Raw genomic sequence first — 12922 nt, 5'->3', positions numbered from 1 at the left:
TAGAGTTTGAAAATGGGACCTTTAGTCTAGTCCCGGTTCGTGCCTCAAACTGGGACTAAAGGTCTACTCTTTAGTCCCGGTTCGAGGCATGAATCGGGACTAATGGGCATCGCACCCTTTAGTCCTGGTTTGAGGCACAAACCGGGACTAAAGGGCACAGGTGAACCGGGACTAATGCCTTAGCCGCACGAACCGGCATAAATGCTCGCATTAGTCCCGGTTCTGGATTGAACCGGGACTAATGGGCTAAACAGGCCTAGACGAAAGCCCTGTTTTCTACTAGTGGAGTGACTCTTTGTTGCATGTTGAGGGATTGTTATATGATCTATCTATGTTATTATTGTTGAGAGAACTTGCACTAGTGAAAGTATGAACCTTAGGCCTTGTTACCTATCATTGCAATACCATTTACGCTCACTTTTATCACTTGCTACCTTGCTGTTTTTATAATTTTAGATTACAAACACCTTTATCTACCATCCATATTGCACTTGTATCACCATCTCTTCACCGAACTTGTGCACCTATACAATTTACCATTGTATTGGGTGTGTTGGGGACAAGAGACTCTTTGTTATTTGGTTGCAAGGTTGTTTGAGAGAGACCATCTTCATCCTACGCCTCCTACGGATTGATAAACCTTAGGTCATCCACTTGAGCGAAATTTGCTACTGTCCTACAAACCTGTGTACTTGCAGGCCCAACAACGTCTACAAGAAGAAGGTTGTGTAGTAGACATCACGCTTCGATGCATTACATAAGGAAAAAATGGTAGATCCAAGGCATCCTCGAGTCGCCGTCAGCATAGATGGGTTCAGTGTGCTTGGTCAGATGGGAACCCCATATAGCTGTTGGCCCGTGTTTGTCATTCCACTCAATCTCCCCCCGAGGCAGATTATGCAAAGAAAGAACATTTTCCTGATGTTGATAATTCCAAGTCCCAACTACCCGAGGAAGAATATGAATGTGTACATGCAGCCTCTTAAGGACGAATTGCAAGAAGCTTGGGATAATGGGTTCAAGACATACGACGCTAGTCAAAGTATTATGGAAGAGTTGAAGCAATTTAGGAACTTCAATTCTATGGTGATAACCCACCAAACGTCGTACTCTTCAGATGTTATTGGTTCCAGCCCAGGGAGACTAGAAGAACTCATGAACATATAGGGCTAGTCGAAATCAAACAAAGCACCCATTTGGATGTTCCCGATGTCTATCTTACGGCTCAACAGGCAACCCAAGTTTTCTATCTACCATGGGCCTGTCAAAGTGATCCAAATCTCAGTGGTTGGGATGTCATTTATGAAGTGTCACCACGTGTTAGACCACCTCCCCCCATTGAAGAGGATTATGAACGTCACATTAACCAAGACACATATGACGAAGGAGAATTCTTCCAAGAAACACGTCTTGCCAAAAAAAGGTTTCAAGAAACGCTCTACTCCACCCCAGAACATTGAAGTAGACAATGATAGTGAATCCGACCCTGAGCCGGAACAAGAAAAGCCAGAAGAAGAAGAAGTTACTGCTGCAGATGACCTGTCAATGGTTGAACGATTACGTAAAGGTGGCCTTCCAGATGATGATGCATTTATTAATGATGATGGTGATGATGACGTCATTACCGATAGTGATGATGATGATGCATTTATTAATGATGATGATGAGCACGTCATTTCCGATAGTGATTCTTAGGTATTCAAATTTTTATGTTGTACTTTGTATGATTTATATAGTTGGTATGTATAATTTTCTTACTTTGTATGATTGTTTCTTATACATAGTGCCATGGTCTTGATTTCCGTCCCCGTCGGCCCTCGCCCGCTTTGATTCAGATGTGGTAAATTCTTTTTCATAACTATTTGCTGCATTTCGTATTTATGACAATTATGGCCATCAAGTTGACATAGATATATTTTAATCTAGGAGGTATGTGAACCGGAATTTGAAACCGGCCCTCTTGTCGAGAAGTTAAATTTAGTTGAAAAAGAAAATGAGTATTTGAAAGAAAAAATTAAAAGAATTGAAGAAGAGAAGATGACATTGGAGTTGTATGTTGCTGATGTCATCGATGATCACAAGATGAAGATGAATGCAATGCACCTGAATCTTAAGAAGATTAGAAAATATGCCATTGTTACCTTAGTTGCGATCTTCATCATATTTCTTGTGATGAGGGTAAGTTTTCTCTAATGTTTTGCTTTACAAATGGATACTTAGCTTATTTTCCTCCTAAATGGCATAATTACCTAAGTTACATAAAAAATGAGCTATACTTAGCTTATTCAGTTCATTTATGACATACTTAGCATACTTAGGTCAAAAATGGCATGATAATCTTTGTTACCTCCAAAATGATATAGACTTAGCTTATTTTCCTCGAAAATGACATAATAACCTTACTAAGCTCCAAACTGACCTATTTACCTAGGTTAGCTCTAAAATGACCTACACTTAGCATTTTTACCTAGCTTAGCAATAAAATGACATTTTTACTTACCTTAGTTAGAAGAAGAAGAAGATAAAGAAGAGGAGAGGAGAAAAAGAAAGAGAAGAAAAAAATCTTCTTCTTCTTCTTCTTCTTCTTCTTCTTCTTCTTCTTCTTCTTCTTCTTCTTCTTCTTCTAGCTACTCTTCTTTTTCTTATTCTTCTTCTTCTTCTTCTTCTTCTTCTTCTTCTTCTTCTTCTTACTTTCTTCTTCTAACTTTCTTCTTTCCCTATTTGCAGATTTGCTTTACATGAGGAAGCTTGCATCGATGGAGTCTACTCTTCTCTTTATGCTTCCTTTTTGTTTTGATTTTGTAGGATGAACATAGTGAAACTTTCTACCTATATATGCATGTATGGATGAAACCATTGTATGCTTGTTGTTGGATATGCTGGCTATCTATATATGTTGCATATGGACTTTTGATTTGCCATGTATATGTGTTGGATGATCATATCCATATGGCAGGGATATGATTTGCTATGTATATGTGTTGGTATGCTTGTCAAAAGTATTTTCATATGTGTGTATATATATATCTATGTAATTCTGTGAAATTGAATGAATTTAAGAAAAAACTGAAAAAACAAGGGCTATACAGGATCATTGCCGTCTGCTAGCAGACGGCAAAGCTCTTTGTTGTCTGCTAGCAGATAGCAAAGAGGACACGTGGCAGTCACATGTGCATACTGGCAATGCTGGTTGCCTATTTGGTCATTTTGCCGTCTGCAAGCGAATGACAAAGTGACCAAATAGGCCTGGCAAACAGGGCCATCTATGCCATCTACTAGCCGACGGCATAGCTAGCCACGTGGCAGCATCCCAGTGCTTCCCTAGCGAAGCTCTTTGCCGTCCGTCAGCGAACGGCAAAGAACGCCGTTAACCCCTAACGGCTCTCACCTGACACCGCTGTCGTCCGTCGTCCTTGCCGTCTGCTGGCCTCGGATGGCTGACAACACAATCCTTTGCCGTCCGTTTCTACGAAGTGGACGACAAGGAAGGCCTTTGCTAGCACGTGTTCAGCCGGACGGTTTGTCGTCCGCTGGCTGACGGCAAAGGATTTTGTCGTCCATGATCCATGCCTTTGCCGTTCGCCATGGAGGACGGCAAAGAAGATGATTCCAGTCCAAATTAAAGATTGACGCTCTTAATTAAACAAAACAAAGAGTACTAATACGACTAGTGCTCATCGATCTCCGCTGCCGCCTCCATGTCCAGCTCGCGCCCGGTGGTCTCCTGGGGAAGGGGCTCCATGGCATCCATCGCACCATACTCGGCAAGCATCTCGCCATCCGCGTCCCCCATCTCTTTCGAAAAGGCCGCCACGAGCTGGGCATGGGCGAATGCGATCTGGGCTTGGACGGGCTCCATCGTTGCAAGGTATGCGGCGGAGGAACGGACGGCTGCTCGAACACTCTCGGTGATTGCCAGCTCTTCGGCCGAGGGTTGTCGACCGTTGTCGGAGAAGCTTTGTTTGATTTGTGCGGTGACTGCCAGGAGCTGGGCGTGGGTGGCCTCGACATGATCGTGGGCGGCCTCCATCTGGACTAAGGCCGTCGCTATGGAACGGACAGCTTGCCTGGTTTTTAAATGCCTGGTTTGGTGCACATGAATTTGAACTACATGCACATGCTCTAGTGTTATAAATTCGTTGAAAAATCAAATCTGTGCCCTCGGGTGCATGCTTAGGTCCCATGCAAGAAATGGGAATGAATTTCAAACACCGGGGCACCGTTGATCGCCGGCAAAACATTGAGATGCCTGGATTTTAAATTCTAGTAAATCCAAAACTCGTCTGAAATTCATGAAACTTGGCATGCTATCATGGAGCGGCATCAACATGCCATGGTACAAATTTTGTCCCATTTGGGGCAGGTTTGGGTATATGCTTCTCACAAACCGGAGCTTCTCACAACAAGCATGATGGTTTTCCGTAGGGAACGTCCCACCTTTGTGGACGAAGTATCCATTGCCTCTTATTGCTTTCAATTTTTTTTCTTGTGTCAACATAGAACAACAGGAGTGTTGTGTGATTTTTTGTGATTTGTCGGGGTTCGTTTGGACATTTTTATGCATTAACTATGTTTTCAATGCATTTTATGTGCATAATTCAAATTTGAACTACATGCAATGCTCAAGTGCATATAAATATCTTGAAAATCAAATATGTGTCCTTGGGGGCATGCTTAGGTCCCATGCAAGAAATGGGAATGAATTTCAAACGCCGGGGCACCGTTGATTGCCGGCAAAACATTGAGATGCCTGGTTTTTTAATTCTAGTAAATCCAAAACTCGTCTGAAATTCATGAAACTTGGCATGCTATCATGGAGCGGCATCAACATGTCGTGGTACAAATTTTCTCCCATTTGGGGTAGGTTTGGGTATATGCTTCTCACAAACCGGAGCTTCTCACAACAAGCATGATGGTTTTCGATAGGGAACGTCCCACCTTTGTGGACAAAACTATATCCATTGCCTCTTATTGCTTTCAATTTTTTTCTCATGTCAACGTAGAACAACATGAGTGTTTTGTGAATTTTTTTGATTTTTCTGGGTTTGTTTGGGCATTTTTATGCTTTAACTGAGTTTTCAATGCATTTATGTGCATAATTCAAATTTGAACTACATGCATATGCTCCAGTGCATATAAATTGGTTGAAAAATCAAATATGTGTCCTTGGGTGCATGCTTAGGTCCCATGCAAGAAATGGGGATGAATTTCAAACACCAAGGCACCATTGATTGCCGGCAAAACATTGAGATGCCTGGCTTTTAAATTCTAGTTAATCCAAAACGCATCTGGAATTCATGAAACTTGGCATGCTATCATGGAGCGGCATCAACATGTCGTGGTACAAATTTTGTCACATTTGGGGCAGGTTTGGGTATATGCTTCTCACAAACTGGAGCTTCTCACAACAAGCATTATGGTTTTCCGTATGGAACGTCCCACCTTTGTGGACGAAACGATATCCATTGCCTCTTATTGCTTTCAATTTTTTTCTCGTGTCAACATAGAACAACAAGAGTGTTGTGTGAATTTTTGTGATTTTTCGGGGTTCGTTTGGACATTTTTATGCATTAACTAAGTTTTCAATGCATTTATGTGCATAATTCAAATTTGAACTACATGCACATGCTCCAGTGCATATAAATTGGTTGAAAAATAAAATCTCTGTCCTTGGGTGCATACTTAGGTCCCATTCAAGAAATGGGAATGAATTTCAAACACCGGGGCACCGTTGATTGCCGGCAAAACATTGAGATGCCTGGTTTTTAAATTCTAGTAAATCCAAAACTCGTCTGAAATTCATGAAACTTGGCATGCTATCATGGAGCGGCATCAACATGCCGTGGTACAAAATTTGTCCCATTTGGGGCAGGTTTGGGTATATGCTTCTCACAAACCGGAGCTTCTCACAATAAGCATGATGGTTTTCGATAGGGAACGTGTCCCACCTTTGGGGACGAAATGATATCCATTGCCTCTTATTGCTTTCAATTTTTTTTCTCGTGTCAACATAGAACAACAGGAGTGCTGGGTGATTTTTTGTGATTTGTCGGGGTTCGTTTGGACATTTTTATGCATTAACTAAGTTTTCAATGCATTTTATGTGCATAATTCAAATTTGAACTACATGCACATGCTCAAGTGCATATAAATTTGTTGAAAAACCAAGTCTATGTCCTTGGGTCCATGCTTAAGTCCCATGCAAGAAATGGGAATGAATTTCACACACCGGGGCACCGTTGATTGCCGGCAAAACATTGAGATGCCTGGTTTTTAAATTCTAGTAAATCCAAAACTCGTCTCAAATTCATGAAATTTGGCATGCTATCATGGAGCGGCATCAACATGCCATGGTACAAATTTTGTCCCATTTGGGGCAGGTTTGGGTATATGCTTCTCACAAACTGGAGCTTCTCACAACAAGCATGATGGTTTTCGATAGGGAACGTCCCACCTTTGTGGACAAAGCTATATCCATTGCCTCTTATTGCTTTCAATTTTTTTTCTCATTTGAACGTAGAACAACACGAGTGTTTTGTGAATTTTTGTGATTTTTCTGGATTTGTTTGGGCATTTTTATGCTTTAACTGTGTTTTGAATGCATTTATGTGCATAATTCAAATTTGAGCAACATGCACATGCTCCAGTGCATATAAATTGGTTGAAAAATCAAATATTTGTTCTTGGGTGCATGCTTAGGTCCCATGAAAAAAATGGGATGAATTTCAAACACCAGGGTACCGTTGATTGCCGGCAAAACATTAAGATGCCTGGATTTTTAATTCTAGTAAATCAAAAACTCGTTTGAAATTCATGAAACTTGGCATGCTATCATGGAGCAGCATCAACATGCCGTGGTACAAATTTTGTCCCATTTGGGGCAGGTTTGGGTATATGCTTCTCACAAACCGGAGCTTCTCACAACAAGCATGATGGTTTTTTGTAGGGAACGTCCCAAATTTGTGGACGAAGTATCCATTGCCTCTAATTGCTTTCAATTTTTTTCTCGTGTCAACATAGAACAACAGGAGTGTTGTGTGATTTTTGGTGATTTGTCGGGGTTCATTTGGACATTTTTATGCATTAACTAAGTTTTCAATGCATTTTATGTGCATAATTCAAATTTGAACTACATGCACATGCTCAAGTGCATATAAATATGTTGAAAAATCAAATATGTGTCCTTGGGTGCATGCTTAGGTCCCATGCAAGAAAAGGGAATGAATTTCAAACACCAGGGCACCGTTGATTGCCAGTAAAACATTGAGATGCCTGGTTTTTAAATTCTGGTAAATCCAAAACTCGTCTGAAATTCATGAAACTTGGCATGCTATCATGGAGCGGCACCAACATGTCGTGGTACAAATTTTGTCCCATTTGGGGCAGGTTTGGGTATATGCTTCTCACAAACCGGAGCTTCTCACAACAAGCATGATGGTTTTAGATAGGGAACGTCCCACCTTTGTGGACAAAACGATATCCATAGCCTCTTATTGCTTTCAATTTTTTTCTCATGTCAACGTAGAACAACACGAGTGTTTTGTGAATTTTTTTGATTTTTCTGGGTTCGTTTGGGAATTTTTATGCTTTAACTGAGTTTTCGATGCATTTATGTGCATAATTCAAATTTGAACTACATGCATATGCTCCAGTGCATATAAATTGGTTGAAAAATCAAATATGTGTCCTTGGGTGCATGGTTAGGTCCGATGCAAGAAATGGGGATGAAATTCAAACACCAAGGCACCATTGATTGCCGGCAAAACATTGAGATGCCTGGCTATTAAATTCTAGTAAATCCAAAATGTGTCTGGAATTCATGAAACTTGGCATGCTATCATGGAGCCTCATCAACATGTCGTGGTACAAATTTTGTCAAATTTGGGGCAGGATTGGGTATATGCTTCTCACAAACCGGAGCTTCTCACAACAAGCATGATGGTTTTCTGTAGGGAACGTCCCACCTTTGTGGACGAAACGATATCCATTGCCTCTTATTGCTTTCAAATTTTTTATCGTGTCAACATAGAACAACAGGAGTGTTGTGTGAATTTTTGTGATTTTTTGGGGTTCGTTTGGACATTTTTATGCATTAACTGAGTTTTCAATGCATTTATGTGCATAATTCAAATTTGAACTACATGCACATGCTCCAGTGCATATAAATTCGTTGAAAAATCAAATTTGTGTCCTTGGGTGCATGCTTAGGTCCCATGCAAGAAATGGGAATGAATTTCAAACACCGGGGCACCGTTGATTGTCGGCAAAACATTGAGATGCCTGGATTTTTAATTCTAGTAAATCCAACACTCGTCTGAAATTCATGAAACTTGGCATGTTATCATGGAGCGGCATCAACATGCCGTGGTACAAATTTTGTCCCATTTGGGGCAGGTTTGGGTATATGCTTCTCACAAACCGGAGCTTCTCACAACAAGCATGATGATTTTCCGTAGGGAACGTCCCACCTTTGCGGACGAAGTATCCATTGCCTCTTATTGCTTTCAAATTTTTTTCTTTTGTCCACATAGAACAATAGGAGTGTTGTGTGATTTTTTGTGATTTGTCGGGGTTCTTTTGGACATTTTTATGCATTAACTAAGTTTTCAATGCATTTTATGTGCATAATTAAAATTTCAACTACATGCACATGCTCAGGTGCATATAAATATCTTAAAAATCAAATCTGTGTCCTTGGGTGCATTCTTAGGTCCCATGCAAGAAATGGGAATGAATTTCAAACACCGGGATTGCCGGCAAAACATTGAGATGCCTGGTTTTTTAATTCTAGTAAATCCAAAACTCGTCTGAAATTCATGAAACTTGGCATGCTATCATGGAGCGGCATCAACATGCCGCGGTACAAATTTTGTCCCATTTGGGGCAGGTTTGGGTATATGCTTCTCACAAACCGGAGCTTCTCACAACAAGCATGATGGTTTTCGATAGGGAACGTCCCAACTTTGTAGACAAAACTATATCAATTGCCTCTTATTGCTTTCAATTTTTTTCTCATGTCAACGTGGAACAACACGAGTGTTTTGTGAATTTTTTGATTTTTCTGGGTTCGTTTGGGCATTTTTATGCTTTAACTGAGTTTTCAATGCATTTATGCGCATAATTCAAATTTGAACTACATGCATATGCTCGAGTGCATATAAATTGGTTGAAAAATCAAATATGTGTCCTTGGGTGCATGCTTCGGTCCCATCCAAGAAATGGGGATGAATTTCAAACACCAAGGCACCATTGATTGCCGGCAAAACATTGAGATGCCTGGCTTTTAAATTCTAGTAAATCTAAAAAACGTCTGGAATTCATGAAACTTGGCATGCTATCATGGAGCGGCATCAACATGTCGTGGTACAAATTTTGTCAAATTTGGGGCAGGTTTGGGTATATGCTTCTCACAAACCGGAGCTTCTCACAACAAGCGTCACGGTTTTCCCAAGGGAACGTCCCACCTTTGTGGACGAAACGATATCCATTGCCTCTTATTGCTTTCAATTTTTTTCTCGTATCAACATAGAACAACAAGAGTGTTGTCTGAATTTTTGTGATTTTTTGGGGTTCGTTTGGACATTTTTATGCATTAACTGAGTTTTCAATGCATTTATGTGCATAATTCAAATTTGAACTACATGCACATTCTCCAGTGCATATAAATTGGTTGAAAAATAAAATCTGTGTCCTTGGGTGCATACTTAGGTCCGATGCAAGAAATGGGAATGAATTTCAAACACCGGGGCACCGTTGATTGCTGGCAAAACATTGAGATGCCTGGTTTTTAAATTCTAGTAAATCCAAAACTCGTCTGCAATTCATGAAACTTGGCATGCTATCATGGAGCGGCATCAACATGCCGTGGTACAAAATTTGTCCCATTTGGGGCAGGTTTGGGTATATGCTTCTCACAAACCGGAGCTTCTCACAATAAGCATGATGGTTTTCGATAGGGAACGTGTCCCACCTTTGGGGACGAAATGATATCCATTGCCTCTTATTGCTTTCAATTTTTTTTCTCGTGTAAACATAGAACAACAGGAGTGTTGGGTGATTTTTTGTGATTTGTCGCGGTTCGTTTGGACAGTTTTATGCATTAACTAAGTTTTCAATGCATTTTATGTGCATAATTAAAATTTGAACTACATGCACATGCTCAAGTGCATATAAATATCTTAAAAATCAAATTTGTATCCTTGGGTGCATTCTTAGGTCCCATGCAAGAAATGGGAATGAATTTCAAACACTGGGGCACCATTGATTGCCGGCAAAACATTGAGATGCCTGGTTTTTTAATTCTAGTAAATCCAAAACTCGTCTGAAATTCATGAAACTTGGCATGTTATCATGGAGCGACATCAACATGCCGTGGTACAAATTTTGTCCCATTTGGGGCAGGTTTGGGTATATGCTTCTCACAAACCGGAGCTTCTGACAACAAGCATGATGGTTTTCGATAGGAAATGTCCCACCTTTGTGGACAAAACTATATCCATTGCCTCTTATTGCTTTCAATTTTTTTCTCATGTCAACGTAGAACAACACGAGTGTTTTGTGTTTTTTTTTGATTTTTCTGGGTTCGTTTGGGCATTTATGTGCATAATTCAAATTTGAACTACATGCATATGCTCGAGTGCATATAAATTGGTTGTAAAATCAAATTTGTGTCCTTGGGTGCATGCTTAGGTCCCATGCAAGAAATGGGGATGAATTTGAAACACCAAGGCACCATTGATTGCCGGCAAAACATTGAGATGCCTGGCTTTTAAATTCTAGTAAATCCAAAACACGTCTGGAATTCATGAAACTTGGCATGCTATCATGGAGCGGCATCAACATGTCGTGGTACAAATTTTGTCACATTTGGGGCAGGTTTGGGTATATGCTTCTCACAAACCGGAGCTTCTCACGACAAGCATGATGGTTTTCCCTAGGGAACGTGTAGCGACCCGACCTCAGATGGTTAAGTCTCTGTGCTTCCGTGTCATCCCTGGATCGGTAATGCTGACACACACAGTACTCGAAGGATTTATAACAGAGTAGCAATCACACACTTATTACATCGAATGTCTCAAAAGAGAACTTATTACAATAATATGGCTTAAGGCCATCTAATGCAATAACAGCGGAAGGCTTGGAAGATAAAGTGAGTCCATCAACTCCAACGGCATAGCTGAGCTGCACGGCAACGACCTACGAACCTTACTCCTCGTCTGAAAACTCTGCAGCATAATACGTTGCAGCCCGAGAACGGGTCAGCACATGGAATATGCTGGCAATGTAACACAAAAGAGCGATAACAGAATAATACTACCACTACATGCATCTTTGGCTGGTGGAAAGCTCTATGGTTACAGTTTTGCGAAAAGCCAAATTTTCCCTACTACAAAGGAATAAATTTTAATTTAACTATCATGGTGGTTGAAACATCATTTGAGAAGGTAACCCCAACTCAATGATCCCAATTAAAATAGTTAACAACCCAGCAAGATTAATTAGAAGTGTTGAGATACATGCGAATACTCAAGTACTAGATACTCAGAATTGTCCATAACCGGGGACACGGCTAACCATGATTAGATTGTACACTCTGCAGAGGTTTGTGCACTTTTCCCCGCAAGACTCGATCGCCTCCGCTGATTCCTCGCACTACATGATGTTTGAGAAACGGATGACCGAGACACAGTCTTTCAGAAACATTAACTCTCTACTCCGGGCAGACCATACCAAACCTACAAACCCACTACCTGCTGATCCACCTCTTCAAGAGCTTCACATAACTTACTCAACTATGCTAGAGCCCATAATAGCTTGCGGCTGCACACGGAAGTTTCTAGCATGAATAGACTCAGTTCCCTTTGAGCCTGGGTGGCGGTCCATAGGAGAATCACACGGTACCCCCGGGATTTCCAAAAATAAAATAGGCAATCACTGGATACCCCAGGTACCTCAATCCACCCAGATGTGTATTAAAGTTGCCACCTTAAGTAAACCATTAATTTAACAATCTCATATTTGTCATGGAAATCACTCAAACCCAATCCACGTCTACGAGCATAGCATGGCAAAATAAGCAACGCGTAGAAGTAACTCCCAAGGGTTTGATAATAAACAGGGCAATAGGTTCTACCTCAGCAACTACTTCCCAAAACCCACATATTAAAGGCATCCTAGTCATGCAATGTTTGAGGATTGAAACTAATGCATAAAAACTGGGTATGAAAAGAGTATGATCAATATGTTACTTGCCTTGCTGACGATCCGTGAATCCTAGAGACTCGTAGTAACACGCTTCGCACTCCGGGAATTTTATCGCAAGCAAACAATAACATACATAAGAAACAATCAAAGATGCACAAGTAGAATTCCAAATAAAAGAGTTTGACCGGAGAGTTCAACTTAAGAACTCCGGTTTGCAAAAAGAATCAAATCAAACGGAGCAACGAAACTCAAACGGCAAAAGAAACAAGATCCGTTAACTAATCTGAACTAGGGTCAAATTTTACAGAGATAAAAACTTGTTTGAGTTGATTATTCAGAAAGAAGGTTTCGATATGAAACTCCAGGCGCTTGAATCGCCTGGTTCCGATAAACGAGCGAAAAGATAAACAGGTTTGAACATCGGATCAGAAATCGCGATCAGAAAAATCACAGAATAAATCCGATAAAAAGAAAAATGACGAACGGCTAAACGAACGAACGTTCGTTAACAGAAACTAAACGATGAACACGTTCGTTAGAACGAACGGATGAGCGAATGCTCGCTAAATAAATAAACCGAAGAATAAAACCGATCCATATATAAAAAAACGAACTAGGGTTTTTTTCAAAAAAAACCGAAGGGGTTTATTTAAAAAAAACCGGCGGCGAGGGGGGGGGTGTGGCTACCTCCGGCGAGGTCGTCCGGCAGGGCGGGTGG

The sequence above is a fragment of the Triticum dicoccoides genome, chromosome 6B, assembly GCF_002162155.2.
Source record: "Triticum dicoccoides isolate Atlit2015 ecotype Zavitan chromosome 6B, WEW_v2.0, whole genome shotgun sequence".
Classification (NCBI taxonomy): Eukaryota; Viridiplantae; Streptophyta; class Magnoliopsida; order Poales; family Poaceae; genus Triticum; species Triticum dicoccoides.
Note: the sequence above shows the minus strand (reverse complement) of the source record.